At 46.6% G+C, this 15,941-nt stretch overlaps 1 protein-coding gene across 1 annotated transcript in view; it reads right to left on the bottom strand.

Moving 5' to 3' along the window:
• Nucleotides 1-15,433, bottom strand: part of arap2 (ArfGAP with RhoGAP domain, ankyrin repeat and PH domain 2) — a 710,987-nt gene extending 695,554 nt beyond the window's left edge. The window contains exon 1 of the mRNA XM_085968379.1: nucleotides 15,210-15,433. The gene's annotated coding sequence lies outside the window, so the exon portion shown is untranslated. The remainder of the gene's footprint in view (nucleotides 1-15,209) is intronic.
• Nucleotides 15,434-15,941: the final 508 nt, after the last annotated feature.

Genomic DNA, 15,941 nt, shown 5'->3' on the forward strand with positions numbered 1-15,941 from the left:
AGGAGTTCCTAGGCACCCTGAAAATGCTTGGCAAAGACTGCAAGTGCCGAGATGTAAAAGCCGCAGTGTACACTGATGAGCTTGTTCGCGATGCCTTCATCACAGGCCTCAGCTCCACTTACATCCGGCAAAGACTGCTGGAAAAAACGGGGTTGGACCTGAAACAGGCTGTGGACACCACGCGATCCCTGGATGTGGCCCAGAGAAACTCGGATGCCTACTCTTCAGCCCGCGCCGTCCACGCCGCCACGTGTGCACCGAGGGCGCCGCCATCTTGGAAGGCATCTTCCCCGCCCGACAGCCCGACACCGGCTGGGCCCCGCTCTCCCCCCAGAAGCCCTACGACAGCCGCGACGCGTCAGGGACCCAACTGCTACTTCTGCGGGCAGCCAAAGCACACCAGAAACCTGTGCCCGGCGAAAGGCACCACCTGCTTTAAGTGCGGTAAGAAGGGGCACTTCGGGAAGGTGTGCAGAGGGAACCCCGCCGGAAAACCAACCGCCGGAAAACCCGCCACCGCCGCGTGTGCGCCGTGGGAGCGGCCATCTTGGACGCCATCTTGCCCGACCTCGTGGGGTCCGCCATCTTGTGAGCAGACAGCGTGGACGCCATCTTGTATCGATCAGGGCCCTACAGTGGCATCGGTCACAGTGGACCAGACCAGGCCGCACCCGCTATCCAGATCAATGGTGGACATCGAGGTAAACGGGTGCCGGGTTAAATGCTTAATTGACAGTGGAAGCACGGAGAGCTTTATCCACCCAGAACTGGCACAACAACTCTCCCTAAAGGTGGTCCCTACTCAGGGTACCATCTCTATGGCTGATAAAACCCAGACATCGACCATTCTGGGTTACTGCACGGTACAATTGTGCGTTAACGGAACTGTATATGATCATTTTAAAGTATTAATCATGAAGAACCTATGTGCGAGCGTGATCTTGGGCCTGGATTTCCAGTGCAACCACCAAAGCATCACGCTCAAGTACGGTGGGTCCCAGCCGCCCCTCACAGTGTGCGGTCTGGCTACCCTGAAGGTAAAGCCGCCTTCGCTATTCGCGAACCTTACCCCTAACTGCCGGCCAATAGCGACCAAAAGCAGGAGGTACAGCTGGGAGGACAGGCGGTTTATCGCGACCGAGGTAGACAGGCTCCTGAAAGAGCGCATTATTGAACGCTGCAACAGCCCGTGGCGCGCCCAAGTGGTAGTGGTAAGGGGTAGCGAGAAGAAACGGATGGTGATCGACTATAGTCAAACGATCAACAGGTACACCCTACTAGACGCCTACCCGCTACCCCGCATATCAGAAATGGTGAACCAAATCGCCCAATACCGGGTGTTCTCCACCATCGACCTCAAGTCAGCGTACCACCAGCTCCCTATCAGACCAGAGGACCGCCCGTACACCGCCTTCGAGGCGAACGGACGCCTCTACCAATTCCTCAGAGTCCCCTTTGGGGTGACGAATGGGGTCTCGGTCTTCCAGAGGGAGATGGACCGCATGGTCGATGACCACCACTTGCAGGCAACCTTCCCCTACCTCGACAACGTCACCATCTGCGGTCACAACCAGCAGGATCACGACTCGAACCTCGAGAGGTTCCTGAAAACCGCACAAAAACTCAACCTCACCTACAACGAGGACAAGTGCGTTTACAACACCACGCGCCTCTGCATACTAGGCAGCGTGGTGGAGAATGGGGAAATCGGGCCAGACCCCGACCGATTGCGCCCCCTACGGGAGCTGCCCCTGCCCAACACTCCCAAAGCCCTGAAAAGGTGCCTGGGGTTATTTTCTTATTATTCCCAATGGGTCCCCAACTACTCCGACAAAGCCCGCCCCCTCTTGAAAGCATCCTCTTTCCCGCTCTCTGCTGAGGCCCACGCCGCCTTCAAAAGCATTAAGCAGGATATTGAGCGGGCCACGCTACAGGCAGTGGACGAGAACACTCCATTTCAAGTGGAAAGTGATGCGTCTGACTTCGCCGGTGGCCACCCTCAACCAGGCGGGGCGGCCCGTAGCTTTCTTCTCGAGGACCCTCCAAGGGCCCGAGATCAGACACTCCTCCGTGGAAAAGGAGGCCCAAGCCATCGTGGAGGCAGTGCGCCACTGGCGCCACTACCTAGCCGGCAAACGCTTCACTCTACTTACCGACCAGCGGTCGGTAGCGTTTATGTTCAATAATAAACAGAGGGGGAAGATTAAAAATGATAAGATTCTTAGGTGGCGGATCGAGCTCTCCACCTTCGAGTACGACATCATTTACCGGCCAGGGGCCCTTAACGAATCCCCTGCCGCCCTCTCACGAGGGATGTGTGCCAGCGCCACCGGGGATCGGCTACAGACCCTCCACAACGACCTCTGCCACCCAGGGGTCACGCGGCTGTTCCACTTCATAAAGTCCTGTAACTTACCCTACTCGATTGAGGAAGTTCGGTCCCTGACCAGGAACTGCCGCACTTGCGCTGAGTGCAAGCCTCGGTTCTACCGCCCAGATAGAGCCCACTTAATCAAAGCTACACGGCCCTTTGAGCGGCTCAGCTTAGATTTCAAGGGCCCCCTCCCGTCCGTCGACCGCAATGTTTACTTCCTGAACATTGTGGATGAATACTCCCGGCTCCCATTCGCCTTCCCCTGCCCAGACATGACCAGCGCCACGGTCATTAAATGCCTCAACAGCCTGTTCTGCCTGTTCGGTATGCCGAGCTACATCCATACGGATAGGGGGGCGTCCTTCATGAGTGAAGAGCTACGCCAGTACATGCTGTCCAAGGGGATCGCCACGAGCCGTACCACCAGCTACAACCCCCGGGGTAACGGCCAAGTGGAGCGAGAGAACGGGACAGTATGGAAAGCAGTCACTCTAGCTCTAAGGACCAAGGGCCTCCCTATCTCCCGCTGGCAGAAAGTCCTCTCGGATGTGCTCCATTCGATACGGTCGCTATTGTGTACGGCCACTAATACCACGCCTCATGAACGAATGTTTGTCTTTCCCCGGAAATCCACCTCAGGCGTATCCATGCCGTCATGGCTCTCCACCCCAGGTCCGGTACTCGTGCGAAGGCATGTGAGGGGCCACAAGACGGACCCTCTCGTGGAGCCAGTACACCTACTCCACGCCAACCCCCAATACGCATATGTCTGGCACGCCGACGGAAGGGAGGACACTGTGTCCATAAAAAACGTCGCCCCAGCCGGCATCGACAACAACCACGGCAATAGCGGCAACGACGATCGCAGCAACTCTTACCCACCCACTACTCTTTCATCACCCCCGGAAGAACACCGACCAACGGCACCCCCACCAACTACCCCTCCAACAACCCTGGCGGCACCCCCGGAAGAGACCCAGGAGGCTACCGGGGACACCCAGCCGACACCCGCGGCACCGCAACAGCCACGTCGGTCGCAGAGGACTATCAAACCCCCGAACAGACTAAATCTATAGAAGGGGTGAATGTGATGAAATATTCCATTCACCACTGCCTGTGACTGAGATTGGTTTCAGTGTCATTTCCCTTCCCCCAGACCTCATTGTATTGTGTACTGGAATGTGCTGTATTGTATACTGGAATGTGCTGGAATGTGCTGTGTGTAGGGCTCCGCCCATACCTGGCCCCGTTTGTAAGCTAGCTTCAGTCTGGCCTCAGTCTCCAGAAGGAAGACAACTCTCTCTCTTACGTGTTACTTTCTAAGTTAATAAAAGCCTTGTTTTTGTTCTGCTAACTTCGAGTCTCGGAATTATTGAGGCACATCACGTATGAACCGGGGTCAAGCAAGGCTGTGTCATCGCACCAACGCTCTTCTCGATCTTCCTTGCTGCAATGCTCCATCTCACCCTCAGTAAGCTCCCCACTGGAGTGGAGCTAATATACAGAACAAACGGGAAATTGTTCAACCTCCGTCACCTCCAGTCCAGATCCAAGGTCGTCCCATCCTCTGTCGTCGAATTACAGTATGCAGATGATGCTTGCTTCTGCGCTCACTTGGAGGTCAAACTCCAAACCATCGTCAACACCTTCACCAAAGCGTACGAGAGCATCGGCCTTACACTAAACATCCGTAAGACAAAGGTCCTCTACCAACCTGCCCCCGCCACACAGTACTGCCCCCCAATTATCAAAATCCACGACAAGGCCTTGGACAACGTGGACCACTTTCCATACCTCGGGAGCCTACTGTCAACAAGGGCAGACATCAACGATGAAGTCCAACACTGCCTTCAGTGTGCCAGTGCAGCCTTCGGTCGCCTGAGGAAGAGAGTGTTTGAAGACCAGGACCTCAAACCCGCCACTAAGCTCATGGTCTACAGAGCAGCAGTGATACCCGCCCTGCTGTGTGCCTCAGAGACATGGACCATGTACAGCAGGCACCTCAAAGCACTGGAGGTACCACCAACGCTGCCTCCGCAAGATCCTGCAAATCCATTGGCAGGATAGGCGCACCAACGTCAGTGTTCTTGCTCAGGCCAACGCCCCCAGCATCGAAGCTTTGACCATGCTCGATCAGCTCCGATGGATGGATCACATTGTCCGCATGCCCGATACAAGACTCCCAAAACAAGCGCTCTACTCGGAGCTCCGGCACGGCAAGAGCGCCCCAGGTGGGCAGAGAAAACGCTTCAAGGATACCCTCAAAGCCTCCTTGAAAATGTGTAACATCACCACCGACACCTGGGAATCCCTGGCCCAAGACTGCACAAAGTGGAGGAGAAGCATCCGGGAAGGCGCCGAACACCTCGAGTCTCTTCGCCAGGAGCAAGCGGAAGCCAAGCGCAGGCAGCGCAAGGAGCGCACGTCAACCCAAGCACCCCACCCACCCACCCCTTCAACCACCGTCTGCCCTACCTGTGACAGAGACTGTAGGTCCCGCATTGGACTCATCAGTCACCTGCGAACCCATTTTTAACGTGGTAGCAAGTCATCCTCGTTTCCAAGGGACTGCCTAAGAAGAAGAGAGAGAACCCATTCCTACATTCAATTAGATCACGGCTGATCTGTGCCACAACTCTATTTATCCATCTTTGACCCATATCCCTTGATGCCCTTGCCTAAAAAAAAGTCAACCTCAGTTTTGAAAATTTAAATTGACCCAGCATCCATAGCCTTTGGTGCGGGGTGGGGGGGAGCAGAATTCCATATTTCCACAACCCTTTGTGTGAAATAGTGTTTCCTAATTTCACTCCTTAATGGCCTAGCTCTAATTTTTAGATTGTGTCACCTTGTTCTGGATTCTCCCACCAGAAGAAATAGTTTCTCTGTATCTACCCTAGTGAATCCTTTTATCATTTTACATACCTCAATTAGATCACCCCTTACCCTTCTAAACTCAAGGGAATACAAGCCAAGTTTATGCAATCGGTCCTCAAGTTAACCCTTTAAGGCCTGTGATTGTTCTGGTGAATCTATGCTGAAGTGCAGTGCCCAAATCTGAATTCAGTACTCCAGAGACAGTAGATCTGACCAAGGCTCTATACACCTGAAGCATACCTTCCTTCCCTTTGTATTCCAGCCCCCTTGGAATAAAGGCCAACATTCCATTAGCCTTTGTGATTACTTTTTACACCTTCCCTGAGCCTGGTCCTCACTTGATAACTTTGTACAATTGTGTGAGTTTTATTCATTCTTTCAATTAAAAAATGTTTTAAAATAGTCAGTAAGAAAGGAAAAAAGATGCACTTATATAGCACCTCATCACATTTCAAACATCTCAAAGCTCATCACCCACAATCAATATGAAGTGCAGCCACTGTTGTGATGTAGATGAATGTGAAATGCAACAGCAAGATCCCACAAACTGCAATCAGATGAATAACCACTGAATCTGTTTTTGGTGGTAATCTCTGAGGGAGGAATGTTGGGCAGGTTGGAGATTTTTTCCTTTATCACCACTATAGTAATCTCGGATGTAATGCTTAAGTTGTCCACCAGAGGGAGACAAATGCTAAGGGGATTATAATTACTCGTCTTAAGGTAAAATTGCATTATGGGTAGAATGACATCATAGGATCCACCATCTTAGATTGCTCATGCAGTTGAATTGATGTGCATGCCTGTAGTTGTGAGAGCTCTGTTCTCTCCTGGTTCTGTGTAAATTAAAAGCAAAGTTTTGAGTTCCTGAAGTCTCACTTATATCCCTTATTTGGACCTTAACCACCCGGTTATAACATTTTGGTGACGAGAATTAACAGTTTCAACTTGAAGAAGGGAAAATACAAGAACACTGCATCTGAATCATGGCTACTCGAGTAGGAGAGATTTCTGCTTTTGATGTTCCAAATCAAACTTGGATCGAATACTGTGAGTTATTAGAGCATTTCTTTGAAGCAAATGATATTGTCGATGTTGGAAAACGGAGAGCTATTTTGCTAACTTCGGTGAGAAACTTATGCAGTCCTGCAAAGCCTGGAGATAAATCATTTACTGAATTAGTGGACTTGCTAAAGGAACATTTCAATCCCAGACCGAGTGCGATTGTACAATGTTTCAAATTTAATTCACGGAACAGGATACCGGGAGAAAGTGTGTTGGATTATGCAGCGGTGTTCAGAAAACTGGCACATGATTGCACTTACGGGAACAGCTTGAAAGACATGCTGAGAGATAGGCTGGTTTGCGGAATAATGGATGCTCGAATGCAGAGGAGATTATTGTCCGAGACTGGGCTTACGTATGAAAAAGCGTTGGAACTTGCTCAATTAATAGAGACAGCGAACCGAGATGTAAAAGAAATCCAAGGTTGCGACTGGTCTACTACGAAGCAAGTTGCAGGTCAGACGCTGGTGCACAAGTTAAATATGAGTCGTACATCACAACGTGAGCATTTAAAGGCATGTTATAGATTCAATGGAGATCACCTGGCAAGGGAATGCAGGTTTCTGGAGGAAAAGTGCCACAAGTGTGGGGAAAAAAGGACATATCAAACGTGCATGTAGAGCAAAAGCTACCCTGGAGGGGGAGAAAAGCAAAACCTAGTAAGAGAAGTGAAAAAACAGGGAGCACATCACATCAGTGGAGAAGCTGAGAAAGAAGACAACGTGTTCATAATGCATAGTATGGTAGAGGACATTCCAAAAGTGGATCCTATCACTTTGCAACTGATAGTAAATGACACTAAGGTCAACTTTGAGGTGGATACTGGATGTGGCGTAACCATAATGAACAGGGAAGAATATTAAAAATTGTGGAACCGTGCAAAAGTTCCAGAGTTAAAGTCTTGCTCTATGAAGCTTAAAACCTATACCGGTGAACGAGTGGCAACATTGGGTACAGCTATTGTAACTGTGAAACACAGGGACACCGTGGAACAGCTACCTGTAGTTGTAGTATCGGGTTCTGGACCAAATTTGTTAGGTCGGGGCTGGATAAAAGAACTTAAATTGGATTGGGAGCAATAAATCAAATGGAGAGAGGCAAACAGTTGTCTTTGCAAGATGTGTTGATTGAACATGAGAACGTGTTCAAGGAAGAACTTGGAACATTTAATGGCCCCCCAGCTAAGATTTATGTAGACAAGGAGGCACTGCCAAGATTTTTTAAACAACGACCTGTGCCTTATGCCATGAAACCTGTTAAGTATGTGTATTGTATTGAACAATTAACACAAAGACTTAAACGTATAACTCAAACAGGTCTTTACTGGTTGGAGGTAGGGACTACACATAGGTCTTTACTTCATGCCCACAGGCGGGAACTGAGGGGGATCAGTACCCACAGTACTATTTATACCCCTATGGCCAGGAGTGGTACTGCGTATCACTACGCCCAACAAGTAGTGCAGTCCTGTCCATAGGTTCAAAGTAGCACACATATTACATACACAACAAAACCGAAGGTAGAGGCTGAGCTTGATCGTCTTTTGCGGGAGAACATTCTGAAACCCGTAAAATGTTCAGAATGGGCAGCTCCAATTGTACCTGTTTTAAAACCAGACAATTCGGTAAGAATCTGTGGAGATTATAAATTGACTGTAAATAGGGTATCTAAACTAGAACAGTATCCTATTCCTAAAACTGAGGATCTTTTTGCAAACCTGGCTGGTGGGAAGAAATTCACGAAGCTGGATATGAGTCATGCATACTTGCAGATTACGCTAGATGAGGAATCCAAGAAGTATGTAACCATAAACACAAACAAGGGTTTGTTTACCTATAACCGCTTGCCATTTGGTGTCTCATCTAGTCCAGCTATCTTCCAGAGAACTATCGAGGGTGTACTGCAAGGGATTCCACATGTTTCCATCTATCTGGATGATATTCTGGTGACGGAAAGAACCGACCAGGAGCATCTGAGGACTCTGAGGGAGGTACTTCAAAGATTGGATAAGGCTGGGTTACAGCTCAAGAGGAGTAAGTGTACTTTCATGGGGAATGAGGCCGTGTTCCTGGGACACAGAGTGGACACCACCGGGCTCCATCCAATTAAGGAGAAGGTAAAAGCACTGCAGGAGGCACCAGATCCTACAAATGTGACTGAGTTAAGAGCTTACCTGGGACTGCTAAACTATTATAACAGGTTTTTGCCAAACTTGTCACCAGTGTTAGCACCTCTTCACAAACTACTGCGCAAGGAGACACAGTGGCAGTGGGAAGAGGAACAGAGGGTTTCATTTGAACAATCCAAGAAACTGATGCTGTCCTCGGATGTGCTGGTTCACTACAATGCAGAGAAAGACATCATTCTCTCTTGTGACGCTTCACCTTACGGGGTGGGGGCAGTTCTTTCACACTGTATGGAAGATGGAACAGAAAGACCGATAGGGTTTATGTCTCGAACTCTGACCCCAGCGGAAAAAAACTATTCCCAGTTGGATAAAGAGGGATTAGCAGTAATGTTTGGGTTACAGAGGTTTCATAAGTACATATATGGCAGGAAATTCACCATATGCACTGATCACAAACCTCTTCTATCTCTTTTTAATGAGATGAAAGCAGTACCACAGATGGTGTCACCCCGAATCCAGAGATGGGCAGTGACGTTGAGGGCATATGAGTATGTCATCATTTACAAAGCGGGCAAGTACCATGGGAACGCAGATGCCTTGAGCCGTCTTCCACTACCAGGTACACCTATCCGTGCAGCTCCAAAGGACAGAGTTTTGTTGTTGGGAACTGGTCAGGTAGTACGCAGACATGTGGATCAGATACTGACCAGACAACGGGAGATCGAACTGGAGGTTCCAGAGGAAATGCGGGAGGACAAGTTGGTCCCCAGTTATCCAAATGCCTTGGTGGTACCAACACCACGAACAGAGACAGTTACACCTGGACCCCTTAATCAAGAGGAAACCATTGTAGCAGAGTCAGATACTCTGAGTACTGCTCCGGAGCAGCAGGTGGCTTTACCACAACCAAGCAGGGACTTGACTGTAAGACGTTCAACAAGGTCTCACAAGCCACCAGAGCGATTGATCACAACCTGCTAGATTGTTCAGGATGGACTATCGTTAAAGGAGTTTCCTTATGGACTTTTTAAGAATGTTGTTAAGAATTGTTGTAACTTAAGAGGGGGGGGATATAGTAATCTCGGATGTAATGCTTAAGTTGTCCACCAGAGGGAGACAAATGCTAAGGGGATTATAATTACTAGTCTTAAGGTAAAATTGCATTATGGGTAGAATGACATCATAGGATCCACCATCTTAGATTGCTCGTGCAGTTGAATTGATGTGCATGCCTGTAGTTGTGAGAGCTCTGTTCTCTCCTGGTTCTGTGTAAATTAAAAGCAAAGTTTTGAGTTCCTGAAGTCTCACTTATATCCCTTATTTGGACCTTAACCACCCAGTTATAACAACCACTGATGACAAATCACAAGCAGGAGAGTAATTTCACTGCCCACCTCAACTAAGCAATTTCTACTTACAATTCGTGCAATTGTTGTCTGGGTGAACTCGGTTGAAAAAAATTGAAAGGATTGTGCACACCATGTAAAATCATTAGATAATCTCACCAATATCATTTTATTTTTCCTAGCAGAAACAATAGACAGTTTCATATCTGACGCATGGCAGTGAATTGGTTAGCACTCTGTCACAGTCGCAGCACCTTGTGAATGTCCTTATAACCTGTCTTTTACATAGAATATACTGCACAGAAACAGGCCATTCGGCCCAACTAGTCTGTGCTGGTGTTCATTTTCCACAGGAGTCGCCTCCCATTCCATCTACCTCATCTCAGCCTTTCAACATATCTTTCTAGTCCCTTTATGTCATGTACTCATCTAGTTTCCTTTTGAAGCATCTAAATTATTTGCCTCAACCACTTCCTGTGGTCGTGAATTCCACATTATAACCACTCTCTTGAGTAAAGAAAATTTATCTTTATTTCCCTATTGTATTTTTTAGTACTGTAACTATCTTATATTTAGGGCCCCTAGTCTTGGATTCTCCCACAAGTGGAAACATTCTCTCCACATCTACCCTGTCCAACCCACTCAGAATTTTAAAGACTCAGGTCACCTCTATGACTTCTCTTTTCTAAAGAAAAAAGCTCCAACCTGTTCAATCTTTCCCATTAGCTGTAATCTCTCAGTTCTGGTCCCATCCTTGTAAATCTCTTTTGCATTACTCCAGTGCTTTTTATAGTATGGAGACTAGGGCCTGAATTTTAATGGGGAGGCATGTTGAGAGCGGGGGGCTCCAAAGTGGTTGGCAAACCCAGGAGAACAGGTTTTCCGCAGGCCCTGTCAACTTTAATGGCAAGGCCTGATTTGCAATGGGAAGCCTCTGTTTCCCACATGCAGCCAGCCAGATTGAGAGGCCAGCTGGTTGTTGGTGGGTAGGCCTGTGGCACTAGGCCACAGAGAGGAGGGAGGGAGGGATCGCGTGGGGGCTAGAGGAGTAGAGGGAGGGCCAGAGGTGCGAGGGGGGTAGGGAATGACCGGCAGCTGGAGGGGTATGATGATGGCCAGAGGAGTGTAGGGGGGAGCCCTCGGGAGCGATCAGAGGCTGGAGGAGATGGGGGGGGCGGCGGCGGAGGAGGAGTGGTGGGGGAAGGCAGATGACATCGGCGGAGCACGGGGGGGGGGGAGGGGGGCCTCGTAGGCCTTGTTGGGGGAGGGGGACTCCAATTGCAGGGGTGGGTTAGTCAGGGATGCTGGATCCAGCAGTCCTCGCCTTACTTTAGCTGCCGGATTTCACGAGGCCTGCAAATCTGGCCAGCTAAAGTTAAATTCAAAATGGCAGTTAAATCTGAGGCACGCCAGCCTCATTGTAATATTTAAATGGGTGACCCGCCTCCTGGGAGCGGGTTGGCTGTCCACCCCCGTCCCGGCTCCGTTAAAACCGGAAGTGGGTTCTCGATGGGATTCATATTTTTAACACTTTAACTTCCCACACGACCCCAACCCACCCATGTTTTTAGGTTAAAATTCCCTCTCCCAGAACTATGCACAGTACTCTAAGTGCAGCCTGACCTACATAACTTCACTGATCCCAGTGCTTTGTTAGCATTTTTAATTCTTTCATGGGATGTGGGTGTTAACTGAGTGGCTTGCTAGGCCATTTCAGAGGGCTGTTAAGCAACAACCACATTGCTGTGGCTCTGGTGGCTCTGGAGTCTCATATCAGCCAGGCCAGGTAAAGATAGCAGATTTCCTGTGTTTTTACAACAATCCGGTAGTTACATTGTCACCATTACTGATACTAGCTTTTTATTCCAGATTTGTTTAATTTCCCCAGCTGTCGTGGTAGGATTTGAACTCCCATCTCTAGCTTATTAATCTAGGCCTCTGGATTACTAGTCCAGTAACATAACCATTATGCTACCATTCCCTCTGCTGTGCTCACCTGCGGTGATGCTATTAATGATTTGTTCGCCTATATCCCTAGATCCCTTTGCTCTTCTACCCTATTCAGTTTCTTATTTTCTAAGGTGTAGGTTTCTGTTTTTACTATCAGAGTGCATCACCTCACATTTATCAAAGTTCATTTGCCACTTAACTGTCCAGTCTGCAAGTTTTCTAATGTCTTTTTGTATTATGTTCCATTCTTCCTCGGTGTTGGCTATATCCATCAGTTTGGTATCATCTGCAAATTACTTGCCCACAAGTCCAAATCATTAATGTAAATTATGAATAACAGTGGTCCCAGCACTGATCCTTGTGGAACACCGCTTTCTACCTTCCTCCAATCTGAATAACTACCCTTTATCCCTACTCTCTGTTTTCTATTTTTTAGCCAACTAGCTATTCAGCTATTTGTCCCCTGACTCCACAGACCCAAACATTTGTCATGAGCCTACCATGTGGTACCGTACCAGAGGCCTCTTGTGTCCAAAAATGCAGTTAAGTCAAATCACAACGCTATGTTTTGAAAAATTGTGACTGAAACTTTATAGCATATAGAGAACAAGATACTTTATCACCACATTTTCCAAAGCTATACCCTGCAGTTTGCACCTCAACACATCAGGACAAAAACGTTTCTGTAATTTTACAATTATATTAGAAATCAATTCTTCTATTTCAGCCGCTACATTAGACAGCCATCATTTCTTGGTATCAAGAGTTTCCTCTTCTAGGACGCCACATTAATGCGAAAAACCAGCCTTTGCTCACCAACAAATTGATGGGCAAACTACTTTCTACCAATAATGTAAAAATAACATAGTCCGAGATAGACAGCAGACATGCATGCGTTCATGTTACCACTTATGCACAAACAGGCCCAAAACAACTTAGGAACAAATGTGGATCTGAAATTCATCATTGAAGGTATGCTATTCTACAAAATGATATGCACATAGGTATGTTATCTTCCTACGTTTGCTGAATACTCAAAGCCATTAAACTGCAACCTCAAGTACCCTAAATACGAAAAAAAACCATGAAGGGTCATCGACCTGAAACGTTAATTCTGTTTCATTCTCCACAGATGCTGTCTGACCTGCTGAGTGTTTCCAGCATTTTCTGTTTTTGTTCCATCTACAGATTAATCTACAACAGGCACCATTTAACACTTGTGATTTTACAGTCCTATGTTCACTTCTGACAGCTTTCACAACTGAGTAGTTAGAATATAGAATAATAGAATGATACAGCACATTAGGAGGCCATTCGGCCCATCATGTCTGTGCCAGCTATTCAATTAATCCCACCCCTGCTCTTTCCCCATAGCCCTGTAATGTTTTTCCTTTCTAGTATATATCCAATTCTCTTTTGAAAGTTACTATTGAATCTGCTTCCACCACCCTTTAAGGTAGTACACTCCAGATCACAACAACTCACTGTGTAATTATTTTGCCAATCACCTTAAATCTGTGCCTTTTGGTTACCAACCCTTCTGCCACTGGAAACGGTTTCTCCTTATTTACTCTATCAAAACCATTCGTGATTTTGAACACCTCTATCAAATCTCCTCTTAACCTTCTCTGCTCCAAGGAGAACAACCCCAGCTTCTCTAATCTCTCCACATAACTGAAGTCCCTCATCCCTGGTACCATTCTGGTAAATCTCTTCTGCATCCTCTCCAAGGTCTTGACATCCTTCTTAAAATGTGGTGCCCAGAATTCAAAACAATACTCCAGCTGAGGTCTAAACAGTGTTTTATAAAGGTTTAGCAGAACATCCTTGGTTTTGTACTCTATTCCTCTATTAATAAAGCCAAGGATCCCATATGCTTTTTCAACAGCCTTCTCAATTTGTCAATATGTATATGCAATTACCTCTTCTTATAGTGATGCTAACATTCTGTATATATAAAGATACCTCTCTTATAAAACCGGCTTTCGTAGTCAAAAATGAGTGGGAAAAGTCCAATTTGTTTTTAGTGGTCTGGAAATAAATTGCAGATGTGTAGAAGGAGTGACCCACATTGCTTTATGGCTTCTATAAAAACAAATGCTTCCTAACAGGAAACGTTGAATTGGGTCTATGACTGTAATATGTCTATGTCAGCTGTTACTCTATATAAAATGAGGTACATTAACCCTTGGGGCCAAAAATTTACTTTAGAATTAGAAATGCAATATTTGGAGGCTGATTCTTTCAACTCCTACATTCAAAAGTCACCAAAGCCCAGCCATCATTTAAAATGTATCAGCATCAAGTTCCCCTCAAAACATCAATTCAACAACTGAATTAACACAAGTACAGAACGACTCACAAGCCCTGTTATGATTCAGCAACAGTGTGTGGCAAATCAGCTCCCTCACCAGGCTGGGCACAATAACTATCGCATGTTGGAACCCGAATGATGTCATCCACACCATTTAAACAAAGACTTTAAAAGCTGATGCAGACAAAAGGACATTTATCACACGCTCTTGTAACAGTCCCATTCTAAGAAGAGTCCCCACAGTAAGGATCAGCCTCCTTGACTGGCTTTTGTTGCTAAACTGGGGAAGTTTCTGAAGGGTGCACACCCAAAACATTAAATTGTCCGCTCTCTCCGCAGCTGATCGCTGACCTGCTGTGTGCTTCCAGCATTTCTGATTCTGTTTCAGATTTCCAGCATCCACTGTGCTTTACACAAGGAATTTTTAGGGGTTTGGTTCTTGGCGTACATTGCACTAAAACCTACCATATTAGCCATTAAAGAAAATATGTACTTTAGCAGATGGACTGACATAAAGTACTTCATTTTACTTACATTTGGCATGGCATACATGGTCAATTAAGTAATGATGTTACCACACTCTTATATTTACAAACACATCTTGGAAGAAAGTTTAAGGAGGTGTAGTGGCTCTTTAAAGCTCCTGTATCTATAGTCTTTTGATATCTCAGTTTAAAAGGCTTAAATGGTATCTGGGCTTGTTGATTACTCGTATTAAAAAGAAATAAAACATAGATCATTCTTTTAAAGGTCCATGAATTAATGGTAAAATATATATCCAGACACTTCCTGAACACCTATCATGTTTAAAGTTTCCCAAAAGTGATATAATCTTTAAATGCAAGTTAATACAAACTTCCTGGAAGAAAGGCAAAAAACACAGCGAAGCCAAATGCCAGATGAAATCGATTTCATTACTTGACAAGTTAAGCAGGAGGTGACAAACCAAATTACTTCAGTAAAAAAGTTAATCTCTACAAGCCTAATATAACTATTTCCCAACAGAATTATACACATATAAAATAATTCACAATATAGATGCATTTTTGAAAGATGCTGAACTCTATTGGAAGTTTTGTGAAATTGCATGTGTGGCCCAGCCCGATCTGTACTTTGCTCGCGTTTGTTTCACACTTTCTTGCAGATACAACCTACCTGAGTCAGGACTGCTTTCAAAGCCCGTGAGTATGTCTGTCTCACACCACTCTGCTCGCTTCAAATCCTTCAGAAACAACACACAAGTTGTTTCATTTCCCCTATCGGTAATATATTCGGTATTTAGTTGGGGTTACCAGCAAGCAGTCATTGAATGCAAATGCAGCTTTTAACCTCCTAATTTCTACTCTCACAATCACACCGCCCGCCAGTGGTTATCGCACGAACAAGAGAGAAGCAGGAAGTGGCAAAGCTTTGGAGGACTAATCCGAGTCCTCCTGGTCACGACTTTAGATGGCGCTGCCTCATCAACACGGACAACAATTCAGTGCTACTCGTAGGGTTGCAGCTTTGCTCTCAGGCAGTGTTGGCATATTGTGCTTGATCGAATACACCACAGGCTGAGGCGATTCAGGGTTCAAGGCAACTGTGAATAGTGACAGCGAGATTAATTGTGTGTCAATTCCATGCTAAATCTAAAACGCAGATTATGCAGAAAGGGGTTTCAAAGTTGCTTTAGGTACATCTGATATCTTTAATGCGCAAGGTCAATAAATTGGATAAACAGCTGCACTTGCAATAGCTTGTGTGATCAGAGTAGTCATCCCGTATCCAGCACATTCATGTTAAAAAGTCATTAATGAACTCTGCTGATAGCTCAGTCTGCAGATGCCCGGGCACAGTGTGGGACACAGACCACGCTGACTCCCCAGCCTGTGTTCTGTCAGCTGG

Source organism: Somniosus microcephalus, chromosome 2 (assembly GCF_052327205.1).
Source record: "Somniosus microcephalus isolate GS21.2 chromosome 2, FLI_Smic_1.0, whole genome shotgun sequence".
Lineage (NCBI taxonomy): Eukaryota > Metazoa > Chordata > Chondrichthyes > Squaliformes > Somniosidae > Somniosus > Somniosus microcephalus.